The following is an 18,925-nucleotide window of genomic DNA, read 5'->3' as shown; positions in this document are numbered from 1 at the left end:
GTAAGATGTATGATCACTGTTTTCAGTTGTACTAACGGTACAACATGAATCATAATCAATATCAGACAATAATCCAAGCTCAATCCACAGAGAGAGACTTGGTCTGATCGCCAAGATAAGTCCAGGAAGAAAAGAAAATTCTCTCCAATCAGTTATTTGATGAAAGTAAATAAAGGAAATTATGCTACAGACATTATGGTTATATTCACACATAGCAGATGCATTTGACTTGTTGCTTTAAGTGTCCCTGAACTTTCTTTGGACTGTCTGCTGGCAGTTTTGGAGAGCCACAGGTCATGTACAGGCGGTCCCCTACTTAAGGACACACGACGACCTTGAGTTAAAGACGGACCCCTCTGCCCCCTGTGACCTCTGGTGAAGCTCTCTGAATGCTTTACTTTAGTCCCAGACTGCAATAATCAGCTGTAACGTGTCTGTAATGAAGCTTTATTGATAATCCTTAGTCCCATTACAGCAAAATATTTTGAAAATTCAATTGTCACTGGGGCCAAAAATATTTTTTTGTCTGGATCTACAATGATAAAATATACAGTTTCGACTTACATACAAATTTGACTTAAGAACAAACCTATGTCATCGGTCTACAATCATTCTGACACAGAATGGAGGTTGGTCATTCATTGCATTAAGCTGCACCGCATGTCGCAGCACCGAGCATGCTGGGGATGGCTACGGATCCATGGTCAGTGCCCCAGGTTGACTGGGATAAGCAGCTGCAAGGCATGCTCTGTCCATACTACTCTATACAGTTCACATTAACAAATTCTTAGTTGTCCCAAGATTAGATTTTCTATATTATAGAATTCAAAAATATTAGCAATGTATATGCATTAAATGGGCTTTCTCATAATTGACACTTTAATGTCTGAATTCTTGGACCCCCCAAGAGCAGCAGACCAGAAATTCCTCTTAGCTGCCAAGCAATGCCGACAACTAGTATCCTCTAATCCTATGCTCCATAGACTGCAGTAGGACTCCTGGCATGGTTTATAGACCAAACCAAAGCCAGGGGAACTAAGGGAGACCACCACCCCTTCCTAACCTGAAGATTGCAAATAAAGATTATGGGAAAATCCCTTTAAGACTTGTAGTCTGGAGCTTGTATAGGGTACTGCAGAGCCCTGATGGGTAGGCACGCACCATCACTCTCCCCTTGTTCAGATCTTAATCCATATTCAGAGAGTAGTTATCTCCTGGTCACTGAACAGAAGCCAATAGCATTTTTCCATCTTGTACAGTAGCACGGAAGAATAGCTGAGATGACTGCTCCTCAGCATTGTACATTATATATGTAGTGATAGAAGTGCACCCGCACATGAAGTTACTGGGAACCATTTATATAATTTTGGAAAAGGAAGGAGACTGACTATGGACTATATTTACAGCTGTCAGAAAAGATGCACATCAAGCATGCAAACCCTATGTAATATTTGGCAGTGAACATAGTACTGTATATAGGAGTCTGGACATAGCACAAGGGAGTCATAGTCTACAGGAATGGGAGTACATGAGGTAATATTCTTTTACGCCTCAACAACCTGGCCCTTTTTGTGTTTTTGAGTTTTTATTTTTCACTACCCACCTTCAAAAATCTATAACTTTTTTATTTTCCCATGTAAAGAGCTATGTGAGGGCTTGTTTTCTGTGTAAAACAAATTGCACTTCATAGTGACTTTTGCAAGTCAGAGAAATCCACACTAGTAGCGCATCTCTGTTAAAATCATATCCTTTTTATTATTGTATAGAGAAACAATGCGTTTCGACGCTGGACAAGCGCCTTCGTCAGGTATTCCATTTTGTTATCTTGAACCTAACGAAGGCGCTTGTCCAGCGCCGAAACGCGTAGTTCCTCTATACAATAATAAAAAGGATATGATTTTAACGGAGATGCGCCACTACTGTGGATTTCTCTGACTTGCAAAAGTGATCTACCTCCTGCCGCGGTATAAACCCTTACGCTTATTCCTCGTGGCTGCCTTCCTCCACAAGCTGCGCTCCGCTGATGCCATACCACACGCTTGATCACAAGATAGCGTAAAGGTGAGCACCCTATCTCTACCTGCTCTAATACTACACTTGAGTCGTGCCGCCCTGTGTTTCCCTATCCTTGTAGTGTGAACAAACATTGTCCATACCAGATCCTCTACTTCATAGTGACGGTATTTAATATTTCATGCTGTGTACTGGGAGGCTGGAAAATTTTCCAAATTGGTTAAAAAAACGCATTTTCTTGTGGGCTTGGATTTTAAGGTTTTCACCGGGCGCCCAAAATGACATGTCTCCTTTATTCTTTGGGTCGGTTCGATCACGTGGATACCAAATCATATAGGTTTTATAATGTTTTCTTAAACATCCTGTACAAAAAAAAAAATCTTTATTTTGCCATCTTCTGGCGTTAATAACTTTTTCATACTTCATTGTACGGAGCAGTGTGTGGTGTCATTTTTTCCGACTGGAGATCACGTTTTACCGTGTTACCATTTTGAGGACTGTACAACCTAAAAACTTTTTACAAATTTTTTATATGTTACAAAACGGCTAAAAAGTGGAATTTTGAACTTTTTGAAAATTTTGGGCACTTTTTTCCGGGTTAAATGCCGGGAATTATAGTTATTATATTTTGATACATCAGACATTTTGAAATGCAGCAATAACTAACACGTTTATGATTTTTACTGTTTATTAATAAGGGGAAAGGGGGTGTTTTGAAATTGTAGTTTTCTTTTATTTATTTTTTAAACTTTTTTTTATTTTACTACTCATTTATTAGAATGTGCCACTGGAACATTGTAATAAATGCCCAGAGATACCTACACCCTCAGATTTACAAAGACCCGAGGCTGTCATGGAGACAAATCATCGCTTCCCGATGATGTTATTGGGAGCAATGATCAAAGCCAAGATGGTGGCGCCCAGTCACCATCGTGTGACATAGCAGAAATGTCCGAGTGTCGTACTCGACAATCTCCATCAGCTCCATACAGATGAATGGGGCGGCCCGGACATGCGTGACTCAATATCACCCACCAATTATTAAAAAGAGCACTAAGAACCAGTGATGTAAAAAAATACCCATGAAATAAAAAGGACAAAAAGATTCCAACCTTGACTTGTGGAAGTAAAACCCCCACAGATATTGCGACCCCCAAGGTCAGCCCAACATATGAACTGCAAGATTTTACTTGTGCTCTCTGGAACTTGTAGCGCTGAGCAATGTCTATTATGGATATATTTAAAAAATATAAGTACTTAAATGTATTTGAGCAATCACAGTTGTATAAATGGTAGTCAATCTTCCCGTTATCCTAATGGGGCAATATATTGTGTTGTATCTTGTATTGTACTGTACCCACTATTACAATGGATATGTGGTAAGTTACGCTTCACCAAAGCATTTGAAGCTTTCTAGATTTGAACCATTTCTCATGCTGGGCAGGAAAGGGTCAGTAGTCACATGAAGCTTAGTGGGTTTAAGGAATATAAGCTCTCGGCACCGTAGCTCTGCTTCTACACTACCATAGACTGCCCTCCTGTTCAACAGCTCCCCCTGATGTCAGGTCTTTCACCTGCTGAAATCCAAGTGGGTAAACCACTGGCACATACATAACGAAATGTGGAGTAGGTCCCCAGGCTTCATCTCTTTATTGCGCATACACTAGAAGGTACTGATGCAGGACATGCACAGTTTCTCCACACTACAGACTTTCTGTGTAAATGTGGACAGGGAATGGGCAAATGTCAATAACCGGCAACACCGGGAACAGGTGCATGAGCTGACGTCAGAGGACTGGGCCATTGAAGCAGTAGGGAAGTCTAAGGCCTCATGCACACAAACCTATGAAAACGGCCAGACATACATGAGTGTAGTATATAGTCCCATTCATTTCAATGGGCAATACGGTCATCCATTTCAATGGCCGTAGTGTTCACCGTACTGTACTGTTTTTAAGACATAAGAAAAAATATAGAACATGCCCTATATATCTCTATAAAACTTCTATGTTATCTGACAAGTAGCATGTGCCTACATTACTAGCACAATTAGATTCTGCAAAATTTCAGATTAAAAGTAATTTTATCAGGGAAGGAAGGAGGAAACATAAGAGTAGCAAAGTAAGTGGAGAGAGAAAGGAGGGAGGAAGCATGAGAGGAGCAAAGTGAGTGAAGATAGAAGGGAGGGAGCATGAGATAAGATAAATGCGCGGAGAAAGAAGGGAAGAGACATGAGAGGAGCCAAGTAAATGGAGAAAGAAGGGAGGTGACACAAGAGGAGCCAAGTAAATGGAGAAAGAAGGGAAGAGCCTTGAGAGGAGCCAAGTAAATGGAGAAAGAAGGGAGGAGACACGAGAGGAGCCATGTAAATGGAGAAAGAAGGGAGGAGACACGAGAGGAGCCAAGTAAATGGAGAAAGAAGGGAGGAGACATGAGAGGAGCCAAGTAAATGGAGGAAGAAGGGAGGAGACATGAGAGGAGCCAAGTAAATGAAGAAAGAAGGGAGGACGAGCTGAACAACGTGGAGTGGAGATTGAAAATCACCTGCCTTTGATAAAATACAGAACATTTAATAAAAATTATCTTTATATGGTGCCGTCATAGTCCATAGCGCTTTACAAATCATAAAGGACATATACAATTAAAATACTATATTACAGAGTACAAACAGTCATATATAACATATATAACAATAAGAACAATAGGAGTGAGGGCCCTTATCTAGATTGTGACCAGAAGCAGTAAAATAAAATTAATAGTTCAGAGAAACCATGCCAAATTAATTATACAAATAAAAAAAAATATATATATATATATATAAATATATATAAATAAATATATATATATATATATATATATATATATATATATATATATATACACACATACACACACATGCTGCCATTTTGGATTTATGACAGAGCGAGCAGTCAAGTAGCCTTTTAACATATACAAAAAAAACGACAACAGCATATTAAAAAGAAGGCTCTGACCGATGCAGAAGATGCCTCATTTTACACTGTAAATACCACATAGTAAACACACTGATTATTGCTTATCAGGGAGGTGTCGCACAGCAGTCTGCAGTCTTGCAGAGTCACTTCATTGGAGCAATGTGCAGGTTTACTCCCTGGCAGGTGCTCTTTAGCTGTAGATTGTGTTTCTATCTCTGTGGTTGTAGCTAAAACGATTTGTAAATTCTTGAATAATGAAGAAATGTCTCCTTCACTACATCTAAACTATCATTTCTGCAGATATATAGAGAACATAACATACATGTTTGATCGGCAATCAGATATGTTTTCATATTGGAGAATCTTAGTTAAGCCATAATCTCCATTTCATGTTATTTTAGAACTGCAAGGCTAAGAACTGTCACAGTTTCGGCTGCTAGCAGTAATTACATTTAGCGCATTATAAAGAAGACATTATGCATGCTGGGGCATAATACAGCAATACAGTACATTACAAAACCGTAAAGTGTATGACACATCATTGTACGCTTGCAAAATGCAGTTCCAGGAAGAGCCAGAAGAGGGAAGCAGTTCAACTACAAAAAAAATTAAAAATGACATCAACCATTTGGGAACCTTTCGCTGTTTTCTACTATGATCATGTAACACCATCCAAGAAACAGATATATGTATTGTTTTTGGTATAGAGAAATAATACTATATTTACATACATATAAAACTTGCGGTGCTCAGTTTGTTGGATATAGCTGAGCCGACTTCCAAATTTAGCAAAACGCATTATTTGTTAATCTGCAAATTTAAATAGGATTTCTGATAAATCTGTTTTTCCAAGATGCAACTCTAAAGGGTGAAAAGGCAAATTCAACTCTTCTACATCAATGCATATAATTATTGATACTGCATTGGACAACATATCTGTAGAATAGAAATATGATAAGTAAATTACTCCAAAGGAGATTTGTAAAATGGCTTCAGTGCGGGATTAAAGAAGATTTCGTATCACCGAAATTAATTTTAATGAAAAAAAAAAATCCTTTGCCAAACCATGGACTATCAGATCAACGCCAAAGCAACTTGCTGGTCGCTATATAACATAGATCATGGGCTGAAATTAACTACCTCAAATTCGCCCAATTTGAATAATAACTTAAAAAAAACATCCTTTTCTTTATTTAAAAAAACAAGACATCTAACCGCAACCCGGCTTGTTTGTCCCTCAATATCTCATATATATTTGTCGCTCTCCTCCACTTGCCTAGTTGTTTTCCACTTACGCTATTGTGAACTCTCCCATCCCTTGTCTATTAGGTCTCCATCATTCTCTGTGACCTCAATGTGAACCCAGGTCTGGGTTCAGAGGTCAGCACTGGAGGGAGGATCTCCGAGCAGACGTGACACGTGCACAGCCAGTTACCATGACTTTACAGAAGCAGTAGGGTCCCGGCTGGAAAGGGGTTAATGACTTGTTACAGTATTTTATCAGAAGATAATAATGGCTTCATTTTCATAAATTTATTACATTAAAAAAAAAAAAATGAAAAAAAAAAATATCAGAAAAAGATAATGAGACAGTCGGCTGGCAATGTTCATTAATTATTCGTCATAATTTCACCTCCTAGCGGCTCGGCACATGCGGGCGGCGTTAGCTGGTGTCACTACGACAATGGTTTTACAGTCTAGATTCTGCAGCGATTGTCCAATTCTGTTATATAAAAGCAGGAGAAGCCGCTGAGAAATTCTGATAAATATAGAATAAAGCAGGTCCATTTTGTGCTTCGATCCAATGAAATGTATATGGGGACACCCTCTTTATTACAGACGGTATGTACCATTCTCTCTCCGAAATGTCTAGACAGAACTAAAGCTCATGAAGAAACTGACAATAACCCAAAAAGAAGAGCTGAAGTTTCCAGGTGGAGATGGGGTACCCTCAGATGGTGACCCTTTGCAGAATTTGAGAAATCCACTTGTAATATTTGTCTAGTTGAACTCGGTTTTCCTGACATGTTTCATACACTTAACTTCAATAGGGTTCAAATTCTCCGGGTCAGGAAGTGCAAGATCTGACTGAGAACTTGACAGCTTGTAAGTGGCAAATCTTCTCACAACCCTAATTGGGCTGGTGTCGGTATCAAAGCCACAGAAAACCAAGAAATTTAGACAGCGATTGTTCTATATGCAGTCAATGTTATTTAAGTAAACAAATTTAATAAACTGTTAATACATTTTTACATTTTCCTACAAATTTCTGTGTAATTAGTATTGTAAGAAAACGCATAGGGTTTAACTCTTTAGCACAAAACTTGACTGTTCCACCAGCGGTTAGAACCTGAAAATTGCTTTTATTATAGAACTTAGACATTTATCTCATTCAACTCTCTGCAATCTTTCCAGACAGCAAAGTCCACTTCTGAATACAGTCAGAGACACTTCTAAGACTAATTGAAAGCTTCATACATCTTAATGTGTCTCCAAATGACCACTGAATGATGGAACAGACTCTTCACCGGGATAAAGAAACCGATGATTAACGAAAAATACATGTTTTCTTTACCCGGTATAAATAATATAAAAAATGTTCTAAAATATAAAAACAGTGTATTAATAGTAAAAATGTGTTTCAATTACATTAAAATTACCAAAAAATGATTATGGAGTGAAACGCAAAGCTTTTTATTCGGATTGCTGTTTGAGCGGATATTTTTTAGCAATGAATAATGATGAATATACTAAAAAAATAAAAAGGATGATTAGAATAATACAACAAAGACGACAATAGATAATAAATAGGTGGTAAAGTTCACGTGAAGATCTTTACGCGAGTTATATACCGAGGTTGAGGTATCAAATGAATGTGGCTCGCAGAAGTCATATACAAACACAAAAAACTAAATAACAAAAATAATAATAATAAAAACTAATCTTTATAAATTTACAAAAAAAAAAAATGTGAATATGCCAGGAAACCGAAGGGTCAATTTAGGTTCGTAACGGTAATAATTGTCAATGGGCATAATCTGAAATCGAAATGTATATTGTGATAGATAAAGTAGTCCTATACTATGTTATATATATTATATATATTATATTGTGATAAACACTTGTCATATACTATGTCCTATACAGCACATAGCTGCATTAAAGTAAAAGCGCAGAACATTGGCAGCTATAAGTATGGAGATTACAACGACTGGATATATCAAAGTCTGATTCTTATAGCTCCTCATGTGTAGACCAGGCTTCACTCCTCAATTACCTCCAAAAGGTCATTTCTCCAGGATTTCCTTAATCATGCTCATGAGAATGAATCTGTTTGACTGGGTCAGAAATTAACCTATCTGTTCTCACAGATGGGAAACCTCAAAGCATGACCTATTAGGGGTACCTGGGGGTCCGCAGACAAAAACTTCTGCTTTCAGAAACCTAAACAGAGCATTTGTCACAATGGGAAACTAATATTTAGAAGAAGGGATGGGAAAGTAACTGATCACAAAGTGACAAAAGAAGCCAAAATATTTAGACTCCACAAAAAGCACAATAATGGCTATATACCACACACCTGTTCACCCAGGAATCAGCAACTGATACAAGGGAAAGTGACAGAACCACATGATTCCGTAACACAACTAGTTTCCATGTTAGAATCTCAAACTTTTTGCAGACTTTTGGAATTCTGAGAAGAGTTCACTCTCCTGCTCTGATACATCAACTTGTAATAGAGCCATTCTACCTGTGGACAGCATCAACAATCTCTCAGCCCTGTGAACAATGAGTCTTGCCCTCTCCAACATGTAATAAAGATCCGCTAATGACCTTTTTAAGTGCATCTGTCGCTATACATCATATTTGTTCTCTAATTTCATGTTGCACTGTCCACTAAATTCAGGCTGAGGTGAGTGATAAGTGGAGCGGAAGAAGGATTATAGTACATCATAGGGGCTTCAGAACCAGGTCCTGGAAGTCAAATTCACAAAATATCTACCTGGTAAACAAAGCTGGCAGGTGGATGGAAACCCAAGCTATATTCAAGCCGCAGCGCTGAGCCATAAGCCCAATAAGAGAAATCTTTCCACTCTTCTATGACAATATACAGTCACACTGTGGCAAACAATGAACGTAAATGGACGGCCGTATTACTGTCCCTGTCTTTAATTCAAGTTATACAGTAACCCGCGTCCCCTTTTTTCATCAGTAGTTTGCATTAGAGGCAAAAGCCGCAATTTTTTTATTTTTTACAAAGATTTTTCAACATTTCTCGGTAAATTAATATGGATGACTATAATATCCAAGCCGCCCGCCGAGGAATTAATAAAACATTGGAAACAACAACATTTAAAGACATTGTTAGCAAGAAGATGAGGATCATAAATGTGATAGTTTCATAGTCTTTACCATTATCTTCCAAATATAGACTCTTTTTTGCCAATCAACACCAAACCTGGAAAATAGTGCGAATTTTCTATTTTGCGAATAGAAGGCAAAACAAGACTCTATATATATATAGGATGGATGAAAACAATGTATTTACTTCAGGTCTCCTTGTACAAAGCAATTGCCGTCAATCGTGCCAATTAAAAGGTTAAAAATCACTGAAATTATAAAAAAGGAAAACATTTAGCATTGTACAGGGAAAATAGAAGAAACAGGAGGTAGAATGAATGCCGCAGGGCCCTGTTTAATGGATCTTGGGAAGAAGAGTAATTAACCCCTTTGCTGCCAGGATTTACACACTTATCCCTAATTAACCCCTTCCAGTCAGACCTCTCAGCTGGTACTCACAGCAACATTACACTTGTTCCCTGCTTCCCCTCCCATCTATTTCTGCTGAAATAATCCCCTCCAGGGGCAAAGCGAGAGAAAAATGAGCAAGAGAAAGAAGCAGGAGCGATGGGTCCCTGTACCACTCACTTATCTTCTGTCGGTTCAAGAGTTCAGTCATGGCCTCGGTGCAGAGACCTATTCCTCTCCATTGGGCAAACACATGGGCACTGACATAAGAAAGAAATCAGGGCAAAGGGGAAAAGTGATACTGTACCCAAGGACTATGGGGAGCTGATCACATAAAGAATAGAAATTCAATTATAAAAGGAAAAAGCAAAATATTAATGTGGAATAAAGGAAAGGCAAGAGGAGGCCAAGACACTGCAGTCATAGCCACCTAATAAAAGAGGGCAAAGAATAGAACTGTGGAAATGGACAAGTCTTATGTGATTGTTCAGATTTCATACATGTATGTCTAAGTAGTATTCCTTTATAAAGCCGATAACACAAGCAACTTTAATCGACTCTTTCTCTATAGATATATTATCATTACCATCCATTAGACTTCGTTATTACAGGTGATATATTGAATTTCAATATAACAATAAGGTACCAATGACATCGAGAAGGAAGGAAGGCAGGATGGAAGGTAGGAAGGAAAGACAGAACGAAGAAAAGAAAGAAGGAAAGAAAGAAGAAAAGAGAGAACGAACAAAAGAAAGAAAGAAGAAAAGAGGGGAGTAAAGAAATAAGTAATGGAAAAATAGTAGGAAAAAAATGTAGAAAGTAAGAAGAAAATGATAGAAAGATAATGTCCTTTGAGACAAATTTGCAAAGAAAGAAGGAAGGAAGGACACAAAGACAGAAAAGAAGGAAATATATGAAGATAGAGGAAGGGAAAATATCAAGATATAGTGACAGAAAGGAAAAAAAGAAATAGAAAAAAGGAAGAAATGAAAGAAAAAGCTATGGAAAGATAGAAAAAAGAAAGAGGAACATAAATAAAAAGAAAAAAATAGAAAAGAAAGAAAGAAAGAAAGAACAGGAAATAGAATGACTATAATTTCACCACTTTGGAACATTACAAAAATATATATATTTTTTTTAAAAAAGCTGAAAAGAGATGGTAAGGAATGAGTATAAGAAGGAATGAATGAATGTGGGTTTGAGTGCAATAAAGAAAGAGAAAAGTAAAGAAGTAAAGAAAAAAGAAAATCTCAAATGACCTTTGAGGCCTCTACCAAGTTGATACATTACAAAATATCACCGATAAATGAAGTAAAACAATGGGTACATCTTTGGCGCATGATTACACTTAATGCCATGTGCTGTACGATGTCTGTACAGACAACACGCATGAGCTGATTATTACACATCCATCTATCCTTGGTGAAAAACTTCAGAAGGTGAACCATGTGATGTAAAAGTACAAGGCATGCTTGGCTAACATGTCTGAGCCATGCAGACACATGCCCGGGCACTAGGAGCCAGTCTGTGCCACCCCAACCATATACACAAACTATTAACCCTCCCCACACCTCCTACAGACGCACAAACAATGTTATACCCAGAATATTAATTTTTGCATGACTGTGATATCTGCATAGGAAAGGGCGAGAAGGACTAAGGGCGAGGAACTATTGAGAAGTCACTTACTTAAATCCTGAACCCAGCGCTGTTTTGCAGATTTTAAGAGGGACACCCAATAATGCAGCGCCTCAGTGCTGTGTAGTGTCTTAGTCACAAATCTGCTTAACAGTGCTTTGACTCAGGGAATAAGTGGGTTAGTGCTTGATGGCCTTTAAACCCTAACAATCTAACAAAGCTTAAATACCAAAAAAAGGGGGGCAGCGTGCCCCAAATGCAAAAGGGTGTCCATGGGTAAACTAAAGAGCGGATCTGTTCCCTCCGCCCTCTGAGATATAAATGAGATTTGGAGGTAGGGGAGCAGCACCTCAGGGAAGCGCAGGGACGTGTGTTGACTGATGAATCCTTCATAACTTCCTCCGTGTTGCCGGGCGGGTTCATCTGCAGGACAAAGCTATCCATCTCCTTTCCGCTCTCCCTGCAGCGCTCACCCCCACCTCTTCTGCTTTCCTCCTCACTTCTCCTCTTCTGCTTTCCTCTTCGTTTTTTCATTACGCTCATCTCTCCCTCTACCAACTTAATTTCCTCACCTCTTTCTCAATTTTCTATCCCTGCCCTCCCTTACTCCTTTTTTTTTTCTTTCCTCTAATCAACTTCAATGAAGGCTCCTCTGTATAGCAATCAATGAGAGACAAAATGAGAGCGATGCTCTGTATTGTTACCGCCGCCAATGGGTTATCTGTGAAATGCTCTGCTGTTCCCCCTTCGGAGCTTTGGATGAAATATGTAGAGTGTGCTTTCCAATACATATGCATTTCATTTTTTATGAGGCACAAAACACATTTCCAGACAGTGGCCTGTTCTTCAGATAAGTCATGGACACGTTCTTCTCATTCCACCTACAAGGACATCTTCTCTGGATGTACCTGGGTACCTACCTCTTCTCTCCCAGGGTACAGAACAAGTCAATCATGACCACAAAAATGTTCTCGGGTCACATGATTCGTACTTCATCCATCGTTACTAGGATTCATACATTTGTCTTAGTCCCCCCTCCCTATTCCTTAGAAGCAGCAGGTGCGTCCTCCATCCTTGGTACGTCCATGACCTGCTGAACTGTCCTTCCTCTTCAGAGAAGAGGATAACCAGTCTACAATATGGTTTTTCATCCTTTTTGGAATGTAATTACATTACCATACTCATGCTAGAATTGGTAAAGGTCGGAGCCAAGGTTTAGGTTCTTATCTCTATTTAGTCAACCAGTCCTATGAAATACCAACCATATCTTTCAATTGGCCTTAATATTGTCCCAGGGTCTGTTCTCTCTGTGTTTGCATGGGTTTCCTCCGGGTCCTCCGCTTTCCTCCCACACTCAAAAACATACTGGTAGGTCGATTAGATTGTGAGCCCCATTGGGGACAGGGACTGATCTGGCAAGCTCTGTGCAGCGCTGCGTAATCTGTGTGCACTATATAAATAAAGGAATTATTATTATTATTAGCTACGTGTTACATAAGTTGAGGAGACGGCACAGACCATTAAACCATAGATTGCTGTTGAGCTAGTGCTCTATTAAGAGTTAATTACCCAATTATGATCAATTATTGATTGACGTACCCTCTCAGACCTATAACTAGAGCAGTTAGTATCTGCATATGTAAATTGTATCCGAATTACACCATCAACTCTTTTGGTCTAAATTCTTGGTAATAATGCAGAAACACACAAAACTATAATTCCTTTCCACTTGGTTTTACTGCATCCTTATTTATGTTGACTCCATTCTGTGCTAACTACTTGATCACAATCAAGACACTGTACGTTGATAAAAAATATTTGCCAAAATACCACCATTTAACATATAGCCAATCAAAAGAATAGTCGTTACTACAGAATATATTCACCAGGTCCCAGATTTACTCCCAAAAAGGTATTTGCTTTTTAGAGAACTTATGTAGAACTGAATCTTTATTGTACTTTTTGTATATGCCTTTTATAGAGTAGACACAACACTGGCCTATCTCAGGCAGACGTCCCTGTGATCTCTTGCCTACAGACCTTTCAATAGCGCCATTACCATCTTTACAGCTCTGCCTTGCTAGTCAATAGATGGCGCTCTATGCACAATGCAGGGTCTCACCATCCATTGCATCTGTAAGAAGCATATGTAGGGGGAGGGGTTAACCCTTACTCCGGCTTTCTGGATACTAACCAATTGCATTCTAGGACCGGCAGATAACCTGCAAAGCACCCGAGCGCATTACATTCAGCATTACACAACTGTGGGTACTATACGTGTGCCCCACACAAGCTGTTACCTTGTTACGTAATGCTGCATTCACTGCAGAAGAAATGTATTTAAAGAATATTCTATCACCTACCTTTTTTACATTATAATAACAATTTTATGGAAGCTGCCCCCTATGAGCAGACCACCCTTTAAAAAACATGCTTCTGCGCAAAATTGGGTGGTCTGCTCAAAGAGGTTTCGCTGAGATGGTCCCATGGTGAACATACACCAATATCATACACCATATGACATGATTTCAGCGCACTTTAAAAAAAAAATTCAAAGCATGGAAGGAAACCATTGAACCCAGAGGAAAACCAAGCAAGCATGATATTGCCCTGGTAAATGTGAGCCGATATTAATACATAAAATAAGGTTATAAAGTATATGGCTGAGCTGTGAAACAATGAATAATAAATATACACAATATATAGCTGATATAAATAGTGTAATACAGAATTCTATCATGATATTCCATTGTATGAATATTGAAGACACTGGAAAATAAAGCAAAACAAGTCAATAAAACTCAGCATAAAGCCTTCAAGAATACAAATCCCATAAGATCCATAGGACAAGAGGGATGTATTAGATAAAAGTATATAACTAATAATAATGAATGTAATACAATGTATGTCTGAGTGATCTCATAAACAGAAGAGAAAACTTATAAGAGGAATCGATATCTGCAAAAGAAAGCTTAAGCGAAGTTCATACCTGGCAGGTACAATACGTATACAATACGGAAAAAAAAGCCCAACAACCCATATATTTCTTTTGAATGGTAAAATTATGTAACTTAAAAGTCAATGAAGAACATAAGGTATTTTTTAGTTTCTTACAAAGGATAGTGTCATGGAAAGCCCAAATGCAGGTGCAAACTGATCATTATCTCTAACCTTACAGATAATGTCAGGTAAAGTTAGGATTGGGCATAATGATTTTATCATGCTCCATCCTCTGTCTCCCTGGCTCTTAGAGATATCTGTCAGTGGGTACTTTTCTCACTGAAAATACTTGCATGCTAGCCCACAAAAAACATGCATGTCCATCACATGAAATAATTGGTGGTGGGCAGCTAATAATGGCGTATTGAAACTTAAAGCATATATGGGAGATGGATGTCACTGCATGGCTTCCATCACTGGCCTCCGCTGAATGTACACTGTGGGCGTTTCCCCGGTGATATAATGTCAATATAAGAAGACAATCTGAAGATAGAGAGCAGCAAATTACTACCTACGACTGATGCCCCTGCTTCTGCTTTCAGGGGGAAAGTTGCTGAGTCACAGTATGTAGCACTTCATTGTAAGGATACCTTGGGAGTTTTCCTGACAGGGCATAATGTGAATACAGCCTGAGGCCAGGTTCACACGCAGTGTTTGAGTTGTGTTTTGAAATGCAATTCAAAGGCTGTGGGGAGTGTGTCTTGGCCTGATTTCATTAACAAAGTGTTAACGCTGCATTTACACAAACCCAATATTAATGCTATTGTTAATGCTTTGTTAACATTATGTAAACGCAATGCCCAGATCCACTCCACAGCCTTTGAAGTGCGTTTCAAAATGCAACTCAAATGCGCATGTGAACCTGTCCCAAGGGCGATGCCACACGTCAGGTTTTTGGACCTTTTTAAGCATGCGTTTTTAAACGGACTGAAAATGCATGCTTTAAAACGGTCCAAAAAGGCAACGTGTGGCCTACATGTTATCTATAGGGACTGAACTCACCTGAAGGTCCTTTAGTTGAGCAGCCTGACCCAGCAGGAATACTTCTGGTGCACATTAGGGACATCTCTTCCTCCTTGCAATCCTATTTTCAATTTATACACCTGTGTTCAAAAAACATCATGAGTTATCTTTTAGATACTTTTAAAAATGCAAAAAAAACAACAACGACATTGCACAAGTCTTTTCTCCTACCCAAGTAAACACCAGCCTTAATTCCATATGTACTAAGAGGCACTGGAAGCCATATATACTAAGAGTCACTGGAAGCCATATATACTAAGAGTCACTGGAAGCCATATATACTAAGAGGCACTGGAAGCCATATATACTAAGAGGCACTGGAAGCCATATATACCAAGAGGCACTGGAAGCCATATATGCTAAGAGGCACTGGAAGCCATATATACTAAGAGGCACTGGAAGCCATATATACTAAGAGGCACTGGAAGCCATATATACTAAGAGGCACTGGAAGCCATATATACTAAGAGGCACTGGAAGCCATATATACTAAGAGGCACTGGAAGCCATATATACTAAGAGGCACTGGAAGCCATATATACTAAGAGGCACTGGAAGCCATATATACTAAGAGGCACTGGAAGCCATATATACTAAGAGGCACTGGAAGCCATATATACTAAGAGGCACTGGAAGCCATATATACTAAGAGGCACTGGAAGCCATATATACTAAGAGGCACTGGAAGCCATATATACTAAGAGGCACTGGAAGCCATATATACTAAGAGGCACTGGAAGCCATATATACTAAGAGTCACTGGAAGCCATATATACTAAGAGGCACTGGAAGCCATATATACTAAGAGGCACTGGAAGCCATATATACTAAGAGGCACTGGAAGCCATATATACTAAGAGGCACTGGAAGCCATATATACTAAGAGGCACTGGAAGCCATATATACTAAGAGGCACTGGTAGCCATATATGCTAAGAGTCACTGGAAGCCATACATACTAAGAGGCACTGGAAGCCATATATGCTAAGAGGCACTGGAAGCCATATATGCTAAGAGGCACTGGAAACCATATATACTAAGAGGCACTGGAAGCCATATATACTAAGAGGCACTGGAAGCCATATATGCTAAGAGGCACTGGAAGCCATATATACTAAGAGGCACTGGAAGCCATATATACTAAGAGGCACTGGAAGCCATATATACTAAGAGGCACTGGAAGCCATATATATACTAAGAGGCACTGGGAGCCATATATATACTAAGAGGCAATGGGAGCCATATATACTAAGAGGCACTGGAAGCCATATATACTAAGAGGCACTCGAAGCCATATATACTAAGAGGCACTCGAAGCCATATATATACTAAGAGGCACTGGAAGCCATATATATACTAAGAGGCACTGGAAGCCATATATACTAAGAGGCACTGGAAGCCATATATACTAAGAGGCACTGGAAGCCATATATACTAAGAGGCACTGGAAGCAATATATATACTAAGAGGCACTCGAAGCCATATATACTAAGAGGCACTGGGAGCCATATATACTAAGAGGCACTCGAAGCCATATATACTAAGAGGCACTGGAAGCCATATATACTAAGAGGCACTGGAAGCCATATATACTAAGAGGCACTGGAAGCCATATATACTAAGAGGCACTGGAAGCCATATATACTAAGAGTCACTGGAAGCCATATATACTAAGAGGCACTGGAAGCCATATATACTAAGAGGCACTGGAAGCCATATATACTAAGAGGCACTGGAAGCCATATATACTAAGAGGCACTGGAAGCCATATATACTAAGAGGCACTGGAAGCCATATATACTAAGAGGCACTGGAAGCCATATATACTAAGAGGCACTGGAAGCCATATATGCTAAGAGTCACTGGAAGCCATACATACTAAGAGGCACTGGAAGCCATATATGCTAAGAGGCACTGGAAGCCATATATGCTAAGAGGCACTGGAAACCATATATACTAAGAGGCACTGGAAGCCATATATACTAAGAGGCACTGGAAGCCATATATGCTAAGAGGCACTGGAAGCCATATATACTAAGAGGCACTGGAAGCCATATATACTAAGAGGCACTGGAAGCCATATATACTAAGAGGCACTGGAAGCCATATATATACTAAGAGGCACTGGGAGCCATATATATACTAAGAGGCAATGGGAGCCATATATACTAAGAGGCACTGGAAGCCATATATACTAAGAGGCACTCGAAGCCATATATACTAAGAGGCACTCGAAGCCATATATATACTAAGAGGCACTGGAAGCCATATATATACTAAGAGGCACTGGAAGCCATATATACTAAGAGGCACTGGAAGCCATATATACTAAGAGGCACTGGAAGCCATATATACTAAGAGGCACTGGAAGCAATATATATACTAAGAGGCACTCGAAGCCATATATACTAAGAGGCACTGGGAGCCATATATACTAAGAGGCACTCGAAGCGTTCTCCACCAGCTTATTTCAGTTATAGGCTCCACCGGTTTTCCAAAATGAGAACCAGCTAAACTGTCAGAAATGGAGCTTTATACATACTTTGTCTACTAGAAAACTAGAGGATATAGCATGTTAAATATACCTCATTATTTCTACTGCTTCACAAGGGTGACTATCCACACGCTTATAAAGTGGCCTTAATTGGTAAAGTCTCTGTATGTAGAGATCTTACTCCCTTAACCTAGTCAAAAGTCTCTCACTCAGCTAAACCTGTTCCCTACTCTGTACTGAAGAGATGCAACCACATAATACATCTCTAAAGGTCAGGTACTAATATTTTTAATAGATATTAACAATTATGCTAAAAATTAAACAATAAAGTAAAAAATGTATGGATATTCTACAACTCTTGGGACCTCTAGCATATTTACACATGAGTTAATGCAGCCCACATGGATCTTGCATGAAAATGAATTCTCATTGAAAATCATGGAGGGTCTAGATGGGGGTAGGGGGTCTTAATATGACATGTTAGTAAAGGCGTATACTCACAATGTATATGGATCATAATTCATACAGGTTAGAATGAAGTTTATCTGCTAAATTGACAGCAAGCAAGTGGCTATTGGCCCCATTCTTTCAGGGTCTGCCAGTGCTGGGCTCTTGATCTGACACTAGTGACATTGGCCGGGTCACAGACAGACATGCCATCTAACCCCGCTATCACAACATAAACATGTTATGTGCCGCAGCAGGCTCAGCTGGTGCACAAGTCCTAAGTAGCATGATGATGGATAGGATCAAGCAGGTCTTTGGTCATTCAGTTCTAGGGTATCTGCACAAGGGCAGGATTGGATCAGTATTTTGCATCAGTATTTGTAAACCAAAACCAGATATGAAAGCTACACAGAGTAACGCTATAACAAGAGTGATCTGTATCTGTCTTGGACCATTACTGGTTTTGGCTTACAAATACTGATGCAAAATATGGAACAAATCCTGCGAGTATGTAGATAACCTTACATCGGCACCACCAAGTGCTTAACCAATAGGGATCATCTGCCATCGCAGAACTTTAGCATAAAAAAAAGCCAAATTAGTAAGTG

At 39.1% G+C, this 18,925-nt stretch overlaps 1 long non-coding RNA gene across 2 annotated transcripts in view; it reads right to left on the bottom strand.

Moving 5' to 3' along the window:
* Window positions 1–18,925, bottom strand: part of LOC140117699 (uncharacterized) — a 154,183-nt gene that overhangs the window by 129,608 nt on the left and 5,650 nt on the right. For both annotated transcript variants that reach the window (XR_011853066.1, XR_011853065.1), the window contains exon 2: window positions 15,357–15,457. This is a non-coding gene — a long non-coding RNA (uncharacterized lncRNA). The remainder of the gene's footprint in view (window positions 1–15,356; window positions 15,458–18,925) is intronic.

Source organism: Engystomops pustulosus, chromosome 2 (assembly GCF_040894005.1).
Source record: "Engystomops pustulosus chromosome 2, aEngPut4.maternal, whole genome shotgun sequence".
NCBI lineage: Eukaryota > Metazoa > Chordata > Amphibia > Anura > Leptodactylidae > Engystomops > Engystomops pustulosus.
This window is presented reverse-complemented; position numbering and strand designations above follow the sequence as displayed.